This window comes from Balaenoptera ricei, chromosome X (genome assembly GCF_028023285.1).
Source record: "Balaenoptera ricei isolate mBalRic1 chromosome X, mBalRic1.hap2, whole genome shotgun sequence".
NCBI lineage: Eukaryota > Metazoa > Chordata > Mammalia > Artiodactyla > Balaenopteridae > Balaenoptera > Balaenoptera ricei.
Window position 1 is genome coordinate 32377921 of NC_082660.1, and position 12772 is coordinate 32390692.

The window sequence follows — 12772 nt, forward strand, 5'->3', positions numbered from 1 at the left end:
AACTCCAGGACTTCAGGATGGTGATTCCAACCAGCTACTTAAACTAAAAGGGGGATTCATTGCCATAACTAACCAAATTGCTGCCAGTAATCATTGAGCAATTATTGATATGAAAGTGGTGTTATTTGAAAGAAGTGAAAAATGTTCTGATCTTCAAAAATGTGAAGATTATAGGGACTTCCCTGGTGGTCCAGTGGTTATGACTCCACGCTTCCACTGCAGGGGGCATGGGTTCGATCACTGGTGGGGGAACTAAGATCCCGCATGCCACGTGGTGAGGCCAAAAAAAAACCTGTGAATATTATAACTTTCCAAGAAAAGATTGGTGGACGAGTTTTCAATACCCAGAAAACCTTAGGAAATGATCTTGGCAGAGATGAATTGTGAATACTGTGACAGGGAATTGGTGCTTTGGGGGGAGCCAAAATTAGTTCACCAAGAACAAGTTGAAGGATTTATCAGTTGAACTTTCTTTTTCTAGGTAACTTTGACTTGTAACTTAAGACATTTAATTATGTCTCTCATAATGTCCTTCTGAAAAAGCTGGGAAAATAAGTGTTTGTGATTGAACAGGTGGAATCATAGCCAACTGAGAATTGTGCTAAATGAGAGTGTTGTTCAGAAGAGATCCTAAGTGGTCTCTGTGCAGTGATGTGCTGGAGCCATGCCAGCTCTTGAGAGCTTATTGTACACATCTCTTCCTAATGCCTCATTTGGTGATATTACATCAGTGGGTTGAAATCGGCCATGGTGGGACTATTCATACCAAGGAAATTGGTCGACAGTACAATCTGGGTTTTATTTTTCTCTAGAGAATCAGTTGTTAAACATTTACCAGCACACCATTGGGCCTGTGTTTTCCCCAGTTTTGAATTTTAAGTCTCTAAAAAAATACTGTATTTATGAGTTAATGTGCTAGAGTTAGGGGAGAAAAAGATGTCACTTGCCCTATGCTGAGGTAGCTTCTTGTCTAGTATAAGAGAAAGACATTTGGCATGCAAAGCCCTACATATCATACTCCCTTGATTTCTCCTTTGCTTTCTTTGCTCTCACCTTGTACCAGTTTCTCTACTCAAATGCTATGTTCTTAGCCTCACAGGTATTTTTGCTGTTCCTTAAACACCCCAAGCTCATTCTTGCCTCAAGCTTTTGCACCTGCTATTCTATCAGGACTTCCCGTCCTCCAGAACTTTGCATCCCTCCTCTATCCAGGTTCAAATACCACTTCTTCAGAAAAGCCTTCTCCGACTACCTCCAGACTAAAGTAAGCAACTCGCTCTGCCTCTCAGTCACTCTTTTCTCACAAAATCCAGGGTTTTACTCTAAATAAACTGTTACACTTAGAATAGTTTTGATTTACAGAAAATTTCCAAAGATAGTTCAAAGTTTCTATTATATCCCCTGTCCAGTTTTCCCTATTATTAACATCTTGTGTTACTATGATACATTTCTTAACAACAGAAAAGCCAACATTAGTATTTTACTGTTAACTGAATTCCACATTGTATTTGGATTTCACTTTTCTTTTTTAGCTAATGTCCTTTTCTGTTCCATGATCACATCAGGATACCACATTATGTTTAATCATCATGTTTCCTTAGCCCCCTCTAGTCTTTGATAATTTCTCAAATTTTCCTTATTTTCGATGACCTTGACAGTTTTGAGAAGTACTGGTTGAGGCATTTTGTAGAATGTCCTGCAACTGAAGTTTTTATGAAGTCTTTCTTCTGGTTAGAACTGAGGTTATGGATTTCGGAGAGGAAGACCACAGAAGTGAAGTGTCATTCTCATTAGATTATATCAAGGGTACGTGCTATCAACATGAGTTATCACTGATGATACTAACCTTGGTCAGCTGGCTGAGCTGACAGTGTTTATCAGGTTTCTCCACTCTCTTACTCTTCCCTGCCCCACCCTTTCCATCAGAATTGTCTTTGGAAGAAAGGCATTAAATGCAGTCCACACTTGGGGGGCAGGTGGGGAGTTAAGCTCCATTTCCACGAGGGGAGGGTATCTACATAAATTATTCTTCTGTAACAGAGATTTGTCCACTCTCCCCCATTTATTTATTTATTCAATTATTTATTTATATTGAGCAGTTACTAGCACACCACCATGTCTATGTTTTTATATGGACTCATGGATATTTATTTAATATTTTGAAGTATAATCCATCACTTTTTATTGCTGTTGTTGCTCAAATTGTTCCAGCTTTGGCCAATGGTAACTCTTTCAGATTGGCTCTTAAGTCCCTTTGATATAACTTCATCTTTTTTGTTTTTTTGAATACTTCCTTACTTTCTGGTACCAGAAGGTGCTCCAGGCTCATCTTGCATATTCTCTGCCCCAATGTTTCTCCAAGAAACCCCAGTTCCTTTAATTGGAGAATGGTATTAGAAATCATGATCTGGGCACTGAATGTGCTTGTTGCTATAGAGGTATGCTTACTTATAAACCCTCTCAGTGAACAGAGGTAGAAAATATATGTATGCATATTAAGCCATGTACACACGCTTATCTAAATTTTTTATCTATCCATCTGCATTATAATAAGCTGAAGATGAGTTTATACTGATGTCTCCAACTCTAATCCAGTATCAAAGGGATTATTCTACCTCCTTGTTTATCTATAACCTCCTACTCCAACAGTGAGAAACCTGACTCCCACCATCTGCTATCCATTTACTTGTTTGTTCAGTCCCAGTGTACATGTGTAGCAACTACGGAATTGTTAACCTGTACTCCCATGAGAAAAAATTTACCAAAACTAGATTACAGTGTTTATATTGTTTCTCTCGCCTTTAGACTTATAGTTTCCAGTCAAAAGACCATTTTCCAAAATCAAAACACAGTTTTAAAGCATCATAATATTCATCATCATCTGGAATTGTCATATTTATTTATATGTTGTTGGTTTTCCCGTATATATATTATAAGCTCCAGAAGAGCAGGAGAACTTGGTCTGTCCATCTTGCAAAACATTCTTAACCTCAGCCAGCACATCAAAAATAATGCCAAGCATAGTTATTATTTATTACATGCAAGGATGAAGTCATTCACAGCACAGCATATTTTTATCACTTGATTCTATTCACTTGGCCAAATGTAATTAGGTACTAGGTGAACGATACTTTCCTTGAAAACATGGAAAAATGTTTGATAAATAAAATACCGATGAATTAATTTGCACTGAGAAATAAGGCTGCCAACAGGCATGAGTACTCATACCAAAAGATCTGTTTCTTTGTTCTCTGTAGGAAAGTACTATCTGACCCATACTTATTGACCAAAATCAAATGAAGGTAATGCTAATCACCAAGGGACTGAGCTCTGGGGCAGAACCCTGGGGCCTTGGTCACCCAATCCTCTATAAATTAGTTAATTCAAACAGGTTATTGAAGGGAGCCTGCCCCTTCACGCAGATATGCCCCAACCTCATTCAGCTCTCCTCAGAGAGAGTGAGTATCCCTTTATTCCAGATGGATCCATATTATGGTTTCACAAAATAAGGTTAAATCAATACACTTACATTGTTACTGATAAGACCTATGACTCTGGACTAATGATGAACACTTAAAAACTACGTTCTAGACAATTACTAGGAAAAACAGTCTTATCCTCACTACCAGTCATAATTTGTTACCAGGTCAATTAATAAGAAATAATACTTCATGAGTGTTGTTGTTTGAACATGTGGTACATATTCCTTTCCAGATATTTTTTGATGAATTATTAGATTGTCATAACAGAAGATGTGATAACTAGATCACATTATATTGCCTCCCTTCCTGCTACTCACACATACAGAAATGTTTTACCATCAGCCTTATTTAAGGACAGTCTGAGAAACAACCTTGCTACTCTGTGTGGTACTGTTGCAGGAATAAACAAATTTATGAAGTTTAATAGAATCGAAAATTTCTTGTTTGATGAAATTGACATTTCAAATTGGGTGGCAGGGATAGGGCAAAAATAAAGGGGTATTTTTCATCTTTTAAAGTATGTATCTTCATGTTATTTGCTTATTTTTAGTAAAAAAATTTGCTTATTTAATTTAAACTGTAAGACAGTAAGAGAAAAACAGAAAGAAGAAAAAATCTTCCAGAACTTGCCTGTGCAGTAATTGAAAAGATGTTGTTCATTTACAACACACAATAACCTCTTCTTATGACCCTGCCCTCAGAGAAACATAGTTCTATTTCATTTTTTATGACAGAAATAAGTGTACTCCTGAGCAATTGTTCTGTTTAATGTTATGAGCTCTGTGAACTATGTAATTGTCTAAATTTCACATTTTATTTTGGATCTTAAAATAGAGTCCAATTTGTGTCACTTTTAAAATATATGCTGCCTTTTGCAAAGGATATATCCTTTAAAGCTTCCTCAAATATTTTCTGAGCCAATCTGAGGTATAAGTATTTAACTTAAATAAAAATGATTACATGGTTAGTTCCATCAGATGAGTGTACAGGGATATCCCCTATCTCCAACACAAGAGTATACCTGGCAAAGTGTTTAGAATACTCATGGCAGATAGTCACGTCACACTTTCTCTTAGACAATGCTGTTTACAAACAAAACAATTCTTAACTCTTTAGCTCCACATTTCATAGATTATATACAAATCACCTCACTTCATATTAAAGAGATAATTACACGAAGCATGTCATTGTCACTTGCAATCACACGTTATCTTACATGAATTGCATTTCAGCATCTCTGATGGGGACCTGAGAATTGTCTAAATCCATGGAGAACTTGAGGGTAGTATGCTAACCTCCAATTGTTTCAGTTTTCTATTACTGTATAAAAACACTTCCATACTTAATGAAGTAAAACAACACTAGTCATTTATTATTCTCATGTCTTCACTGTGTTGACTGTACTCAGCTCAGCAATTCTTTTTTCTAGTCTTTCATGCAGTTGCACAGTGACAGAAACTGGAATCATTTCTGAGAATTCCACTCACACATGGCTGGCAGGTGACTCTGGCGGCATGCTGGGACTTCATAAAAGGCTGTTGATTGGGACATCTACACGGAGCCTCTTCATGTGAGCCGGGTTCTGTTGGTAAACATCATGAGAAAGAGAGAGCCAGAAGGAAACCTTATTGCTTTTTCAAACCTAGCCTTAGAAGTCATGCAGCATCATTCTAGCCACATTCTATTAATTGAAAGCTAGTCACTAAGTCCAGCCTATATTCAAGAAGGGAATTAGACTTCACTTTTTAATAGGAAAAGTATCTAAGAATTTTTTGGACATTCTTTCAAAACATTCCACATATCTTGCTTTTTAAAAAAATTTTTCTATAAGCAGGTTCTTATTAGTTATCTATTTTATACATATTAGTGTATATATGTCAATCACAGACTCCCAATTCATCCCACCCCCCACCCCCCGCTTTCCCCCCATTTGTTCTCTACATCTGTGTCTCTATTTCCACCTTGCAAACCAGTTCATCTGTACCATGTTGCTAGATTCCATATATATGTGTTAATATATGATATTTGTTTTTCTCCTTCTGACTTACTTCCCTCTGTATGACAGTGTCTAGGTCCATCCACGTCTCTACAAATGACCCAATTTCGTTCCTTTTCATGGCTGAGTAATATTCCATTGCATATATGTACCACATCTTCTTTATCCATCTGTCTGTCGATGGGCATTTAGGTTGCTTCCATGACCTGGCTATTGTAATTAGTGCTTCAATGAACATTAGGGTGCATGTGTCTTTTTCAATTATGGTTTTCTCAGGGTATATGCCCCGTAGTGGGATTGCTCGGTCATATGGTAATTCTATTTTTAGTTTTTTAAGGAACCTCCATACTGTTCTCCATAGTGGCTGTATCAATTTACATTCCCACCAACACTGCAAGAGGGTTCCCTTTTCTCCACACCCTCTCCAGCATTTGTTGTTTGTACATTTTCTGATGATGCCCATTCTGATTGGTGTGAGATGATACCTCATTGTAGTTTTGATTTGCATTTCTCTAATAATTAGTGATGTTGAGCAGCTCTTCATGTGCCTCTTGGCCATCTGTATGTCTTCTTTGGAGAAATGTCTATTTAGGTCTTCTGTCCATTTTTTGATTGGGTTGTTTGTTTTTTTTAATATTGAGCTGAATGACCTGTTTATATATTTGGAGATTAATCCTTTGTCAGTTGATTCGTTTGCAAATATTTTCTTCCATCCTGAGGGTTGTCTTTTCGTCTTGTTTATAGTTTCCTTTGCTGTGCAAAAAGCTTTTAAGTTTCATTAGGTCCCATTTGTTTGTTTTTGTTTTCATTTCCATTACTCTAGGAAGTGGGTCAAAAAAGATCTTGCTGTGATTTATGTCAAAGAGTGTTCTTCCTATGTTTTCCGCTAAGACTTTTATAGTGTCCAGTCTTACATTTAGGTCTTTAATCCATTTTGAGTTTATTTTTGTGTATGGTGTTAGGGAGTGTTCTAATTTCATTCTTTTACATGTAGCTGTCCAGTTTTCTCAGCACCACTTATTGAAGAGACTGTCTTTTCTCCATTGTGTATCCTTGCCTACTTTGTCATAGATTAGTTGACCGTAGGTGCATGGGTTTATCTCTGGCCTTTCTATCCTGTTCCATTGATCTATATTTCTGTCTTTGTGCCAGTACCATATTGTCTTGATTACTGTAGCTTTGTAGTATAGGCTGAAGTCAGGGAGTCTGATTCCTCCAGCTCTGTATTTTTTCCCTCAGAACTGCTTTGGCTATTTGGGCTCTTTTGTGTCTCCATACAAATTTTAAGATTTTTGTCCTAGTTCTGTAAAAAATGCCATTGGTAATTTGATAGGGATTGCATTGAATCTGTAGATGGCTTTGGGTAGTATACTCATTTTCACAATAGTGATTCTTCCAATCCAAGAACATGGTATATCTCTCCATCTGTTTGTGTCATCTTTGATTTCTTTCATCAGTGTCTTACAGTTTTCTGGGTGCAAGTATTTTACCTCCTTAGGTAGGTTTATTCCTAGGTATTTTATTCTTTTTGTTGTAATGGTGAATGCGATTGGTTCCTTAATTTCTCTTTCTGATCTTTTGTTGTTAGGGTATAAGAATGCAAGAGATTTCAGTGCATTAATTTGTATCCTGCAACTTTACCAAATTCATTGATTAGCTCTAGTAGTTTTCTCGTGGCATCTTTAGGATTCTCTATGTATAGTATCATGTCATCTGCAAACAGTGACAGTTTTACTTCTTCTTTTCCAATTTGTATTCCTTTTATTTCTTTTTATTCTCTGATGGCTGTGGCTAGGATTTGCAAAACTATGTTGAATACTAGTGGCGAGAGTGGACATCCTTGTTCCTGATCTTAGAGAAAAGGCTTTCAGTTTTTCACCATTGAGAACGATGTTTGCTGTGGGTTTGTCGTATATGGCCTTTATTATGTTGAGGTAAGTTCCCTCTGTGCCCACTTTCTGGAGAGTTTTTATCGTAAATCGTTGTTGAATTTTGTCAAAAGCTTTTTCTTCATCTGTTGAGATGATCACATGGTTTTTATGCTTCAATTTGTTAATTTGGTGTATCACATTGATTGATTTGCATATATTGAAGAATCCTTGCATCCCTGGAATAAATCCCACTTGATCATGGTGTATGATCCTTTTAATGTGTTGTTGGATTATGTTTGCTAGTATTTTGTTGAGGATTTTTGCATCTATGTTCATCAGTGATACTGGTCTGTAATTTTCCTTTTTTTGTAGTATCTTTGTCTGATTTTGGTATCAGGGTGATGGTGGCCTCATAGAATGAGTTTGGGAGTGTTCCTTCCTCTGCCATTATTTGGATGAGTCTGAGAAGGATATGTGTTAGCTCTTCTCTAAATGTTTGATAGAATTCACCTGTGAAGCCATCTGGTCCTGGACTTTTGTTTGGTGGAAGATATTTAATCACAGTTTCAATTTCATTACTTGTGATTGGTCTGTTCATATTTTCTATTTCTTCCTGGTTCAGTCTTGGAAGGTTATATCTTTCGAAGAATTTGTCCATTTCTTCCAGGTTGTCCATTTTATTGGCATAGAGTTGCTTGTAGTAGTCTCTTAGGATGCTTTGTATTTCTGAGGTGTCTGTTGTAACTTCTCCTTTTTCATTTCTCATTTCATTGATTTGAGTCCTCTCCCTCTTTTTCTTGATGAGTCTGGCTAAAGGTTTATCAATTTTGTTTATCTTCTCAAAGAACCAGCTTTTCATTTTATTGATGTTTGCTATTGTTTTATTTGTTTCTATTTCATTTATTTCTGCTCTGATCTTTGAAGAGAGAGAGAAAGGACCCGAGAAAATATTTAAAGAGATTATATTCGAAAACTTCCCTAACATGGGAAAGGAAATAGCCATCCAAGTCCAGGAAGAGCAGAGAGTCCCAGGCAGGATAAACCCAAGGAGAAACACACTGAGACACATAGTAATCAAATTGACAAAAATTACAGACAAAGAAAAATTATTAAAAGCAACAAGGGAAAAATGACAAATAATATACAAGGGAACTCCCATAAGGTTAACAGCTGATTTCTCAGCAGAAACTCTACAAGCCAGAAGGGAGTGGCATGATATATTTAAAGTGATGAAAGGGAAGACCCTACAACCAAGATTACTCTACCTGGCAAGGATCTCATTCAGATTCGATGGAGAAATCAAAAGCTTTACAGACAAGCAAAAGCTAAGAGAATTCAGCACCAGCAAACAAGCTCTACAACAAATGCTAAAGGAACTTCTCTAAGTGGGAAATACAAGCGAAGAAAAGGACCTACAAAAACAAACCCAAAATAATTAAGAAAATGGTAATAGGAACATGCATATTGATAATTACCTTAAATGTGAATGGATTAAATGCTCCAACCAAAAGACACAGCCTTGCTGAATGGATACAGAAACAAGACCCGTATATATGCTGTCTACAAGAGACCCACTTCAGACCCAGGGACACATACAGACTGAAAGTGAGGGGATGGAAAAAGATATTCCATGCAAATGGAAATCAAAAGAAAGCTGGAGTAGCTATACTCATATCAGATAAAATAGACTTTAAAATAAAGAATGCTACAAGAGACAAGGAAGGACACTACATAATGATCAAGGGATCAATCCAAGAAGAAGATATAACAATTATAAATATACATGCACCCAATGTAGGAGCACCTCAATACATAAGGCAACTGCTAACAGCTATAAAAGAGGAAATCGACAGTAACACAATCATAGTGGGGGACTTTAACACCTCACTTACACCAATGGACAGATCATCCAGACAGAAAATTAATAAGGAAACACAAGCTTTAAATGACACAATTGACCAGATAGGTTTAATTGATATTTATAGGACATTCCATCCTATAACAGCAGACTTTCTTCTCTAGTGCACATGGAACATTCTGTGGGATAGATCACATCCTGGGTCACAAATCAAGTGTTGGTAAATGTAAGAAAATTGAAATCATATCAAGCATCTTTTCCGACCACAACACTATGAGATTAGAAATAAATTACAGGGGAAAAAAAGGTAAAAAGCACAAATACTTGGCGGCTAAGCAATATGTTTCTAAATAACCAAGAGATCCCTGAAGACATCAAAGAGGAAATCAAAAAATACCTAGAGACAAATGACAATGAAAACACGACAATCCAAAACCTATGGGATGCAGCAAAAACAGTTCTAAGGGGGAAGTTTATAGCAATACAGTCGTACCTCAAGAAACAACTAAAATCTCAAATAAACAATCTAACTTTACACCTAAAGGAACTAGAGAAAGAAGAACAAACAAAACCCAAAGTTAGTAGAAGGAAAGAAACCACATATCTTGCTTTTTGATGTTGGTTCTTATTTGTTTCAGATGACTGTATGTCCCTCTCTAGGACCCCCATACTCTAGTGGGGTGCTCTCCACTGAGCCTTTGTCTACCAACAGATTGACATCACCACATAGCATGCAACCTAATGGCCTGGAACTCCATGTCTACTTGTCATTGCATCCTGTCTCTAAAGTAATGCATCATTGCTGAATTCTGCCTTTATTTATTTTTTCTTTTAAAGATTTTTTTTTGATATGGTCCATTTTTTAAAGTCTTTATTGAATTTGTTACAATATTGCTTCTTTTTATGTTTTGGTTTTTTGGGCACAAGGCATGTGGGATCTTAGCTCCCCAACCAGGGATCGAACCCACACCCCCTGCATTGGAAGGCCAAGTCTTAACCACTGGACCACCAGGGAAGTCCCTGCCTTTATTTCTTTATGCTTAAGGGGACAATGTATTATGCTCAGATTAATTAATAACAACTTGCACTCTTTGTTGCTGGGTATAGTCTAAAATTTTAAGGCTTCTCTGGATCTAACAGGTACTTTGAGTAGGGCTTATGGACATTTGTAATCATCCTAGTTCCCTTAGTTAACTCAGCAAAGTGGAACACAGTCTCCAGTGTGTCTTATTGCCTTTATGCATCAGTCAATAGCAGCACCTTATAGACCATTTCATGTTTTATTCAGTTGGTGATCTATCTGGTTGAGTAGGGTTAAATCAAAAGACCAATTTATTCATGACATGGTTCCAAATATTGAAAGGTTTGTGTTTTCTGTAGGCACATGAGAATCAAAGGATTGGCTTTTATGACTCTTGCCCCTATATATCATGCTTCCTAGAAATTACTGCCTGGAACAGTACTCCCTGCCCTTTGAAATGTAAAACCTTGAAAACATTCCATAGTACAATCTTGCCATTAGTCAAGGCAAGACTCAATATATTTCTACAGTTAGAGAAGTAATGAGAATTATGGAAATTATAATACTTACAATATTTTTATTAAGTGGTATCTATGATAGAATATAGTGAATATTTTGCAGGGTTTTTGCATATGCATGTAAATAGGTTTAATGAAAATGGAGCACATTTGCTAAATCAGTACTACTCTATGGCATGTGTGTATAAATCAGTCATTTCCAAATGCATGTAACTTGATCCCTTAACTGATATTAAGATGATTATTCTATTTCTTACTCTACAATTTAATGTCTTATTTGAAACAAGAGTGATTTTTAACCTTTGAGCTACAAAATTTTAAATCAGGTTGGCGTCCTACAGTATGGAATTTAATTTACTTTAGCTAAATTAATATGTCCAATTTGAAAGACAACTCAATGTTTTTTGCTCAGTACAGCTGTATTAAATTTCCAACAGAGAAGGAACTTCCCACTGTGTTTAAACTTTGAATGTATTTACAGAGGATTAAAAATACCAGCACTTTACAGTCACATGCTGGAGAAAATTGCCTTTGAAATAATTCATGAAGTAGGAAAAATGGAATTTTAGTAATGTAGAATATAAACCAGTTTTGGTTAAGATTTAAGTATTTGTACGACATTAGGGGATATTTAGTGTGTAAATATGTTTAATAGTATATTTTGTGTTGTGTTAGCATTTTTTATTACAGACCCCAGAGCATTTTAAATAGACTTATTAAAATCTTCACTTCTCTGCTCTGGTTAGGGAAATGCTTGCATCTTATGCTTGGCCTTTTCATCGTAGTTCTAAAATAGTCACAATAGAGAATTATAGAGTAAGCGAATCAGACAGTAGATTGGAAAAATGGAATCATTCATTGAGATGACTATAGGCAAAGTTTCTTAAAATAAATCCAAAATACACATATAAAACATATATTACCACCATCTGTTGTGCTTATTGACATTAAAAGAGAGAGTAAATCTCTTGGAATGTAAAAGTTTTGTATAGTGCTGTCTCTTTCAGAGTTATCCATCAAGGGTTCCTCCAGCAACAGAAAAAATCAGAGGACCCCAGCTTCACCCTGAACACTCAAACCCATATGACGTGTCAAGATGCATAATGTCAGAAACCCTAGAGCTCTTCTGGTTGCTGTTTTGCTATCACAGATTTACACCATCATTACAATTTCTTTATCAATCAGTTCTCCTGAACTAACAGGTTGGTTTATTTTTTACTTCCTCTGTAAACTATAATTGACTTAGTTTTCGCTAGGCATCCATCTTCCTGAGAGGTAACCATCACTGGTTACAGAAGACCTAGGTAATAGGTATTCTAAATTGGATTATGACACTAAGTGGCAGCCTTGCAAGTCCAGCATTGTCTTTAGCAAGTATTTTCTAATTCTTAGGCTATGAAGCATCAACCTAATGAAGCCAGTTTACAGTTATTCCTTACCCCACCCATGTAAGACTTTAGGCTCTTAAACTTACTTACCAGTGGTACAAGGAAAGTAGAGCATAGGGGAGCTCTAGAGAAATAGTGCCGATTTCTGGCTAGGAAATGATGGAAGGGGGAGGAAAAGGAGGAAGAGAGGGAAAGAAGGAAGCAGTCGCCAATTTCTCAGCTTGTGGCTACAGATATAGGAAGGACATACTTTTGATAAATAAGGGTAACATTAATGGCTGAGAAGGAGGCGGTTGCTTTTACTATCCACTGAGAGAGCTAGGGAAAGCTCACTTCTCCCTTCACTTCACTCTCACTTCACTCTCCCACCAACCCTGAACAAGACTTGAGGAAGTTGGCCTATAATGGGATCTGACAGAAGGAAGACCTACAGTTTTCCTTTCCTGAACCAACCCCGATTCCCATATGGCACAGGCATTGGGTTGAGAACTGGCTGGCCTGATGAGGGGCTCACTGTAGCTGTTGAGCCAGCAGATGTGATGGGGCGATCAGTTGCAATCAGTAACCTGCTGCCAGTGGAGAGCAAGTTGAGGTCCAATTGTTCTGACCAAGTTAAAAAAGACCAGATCACTAATTGA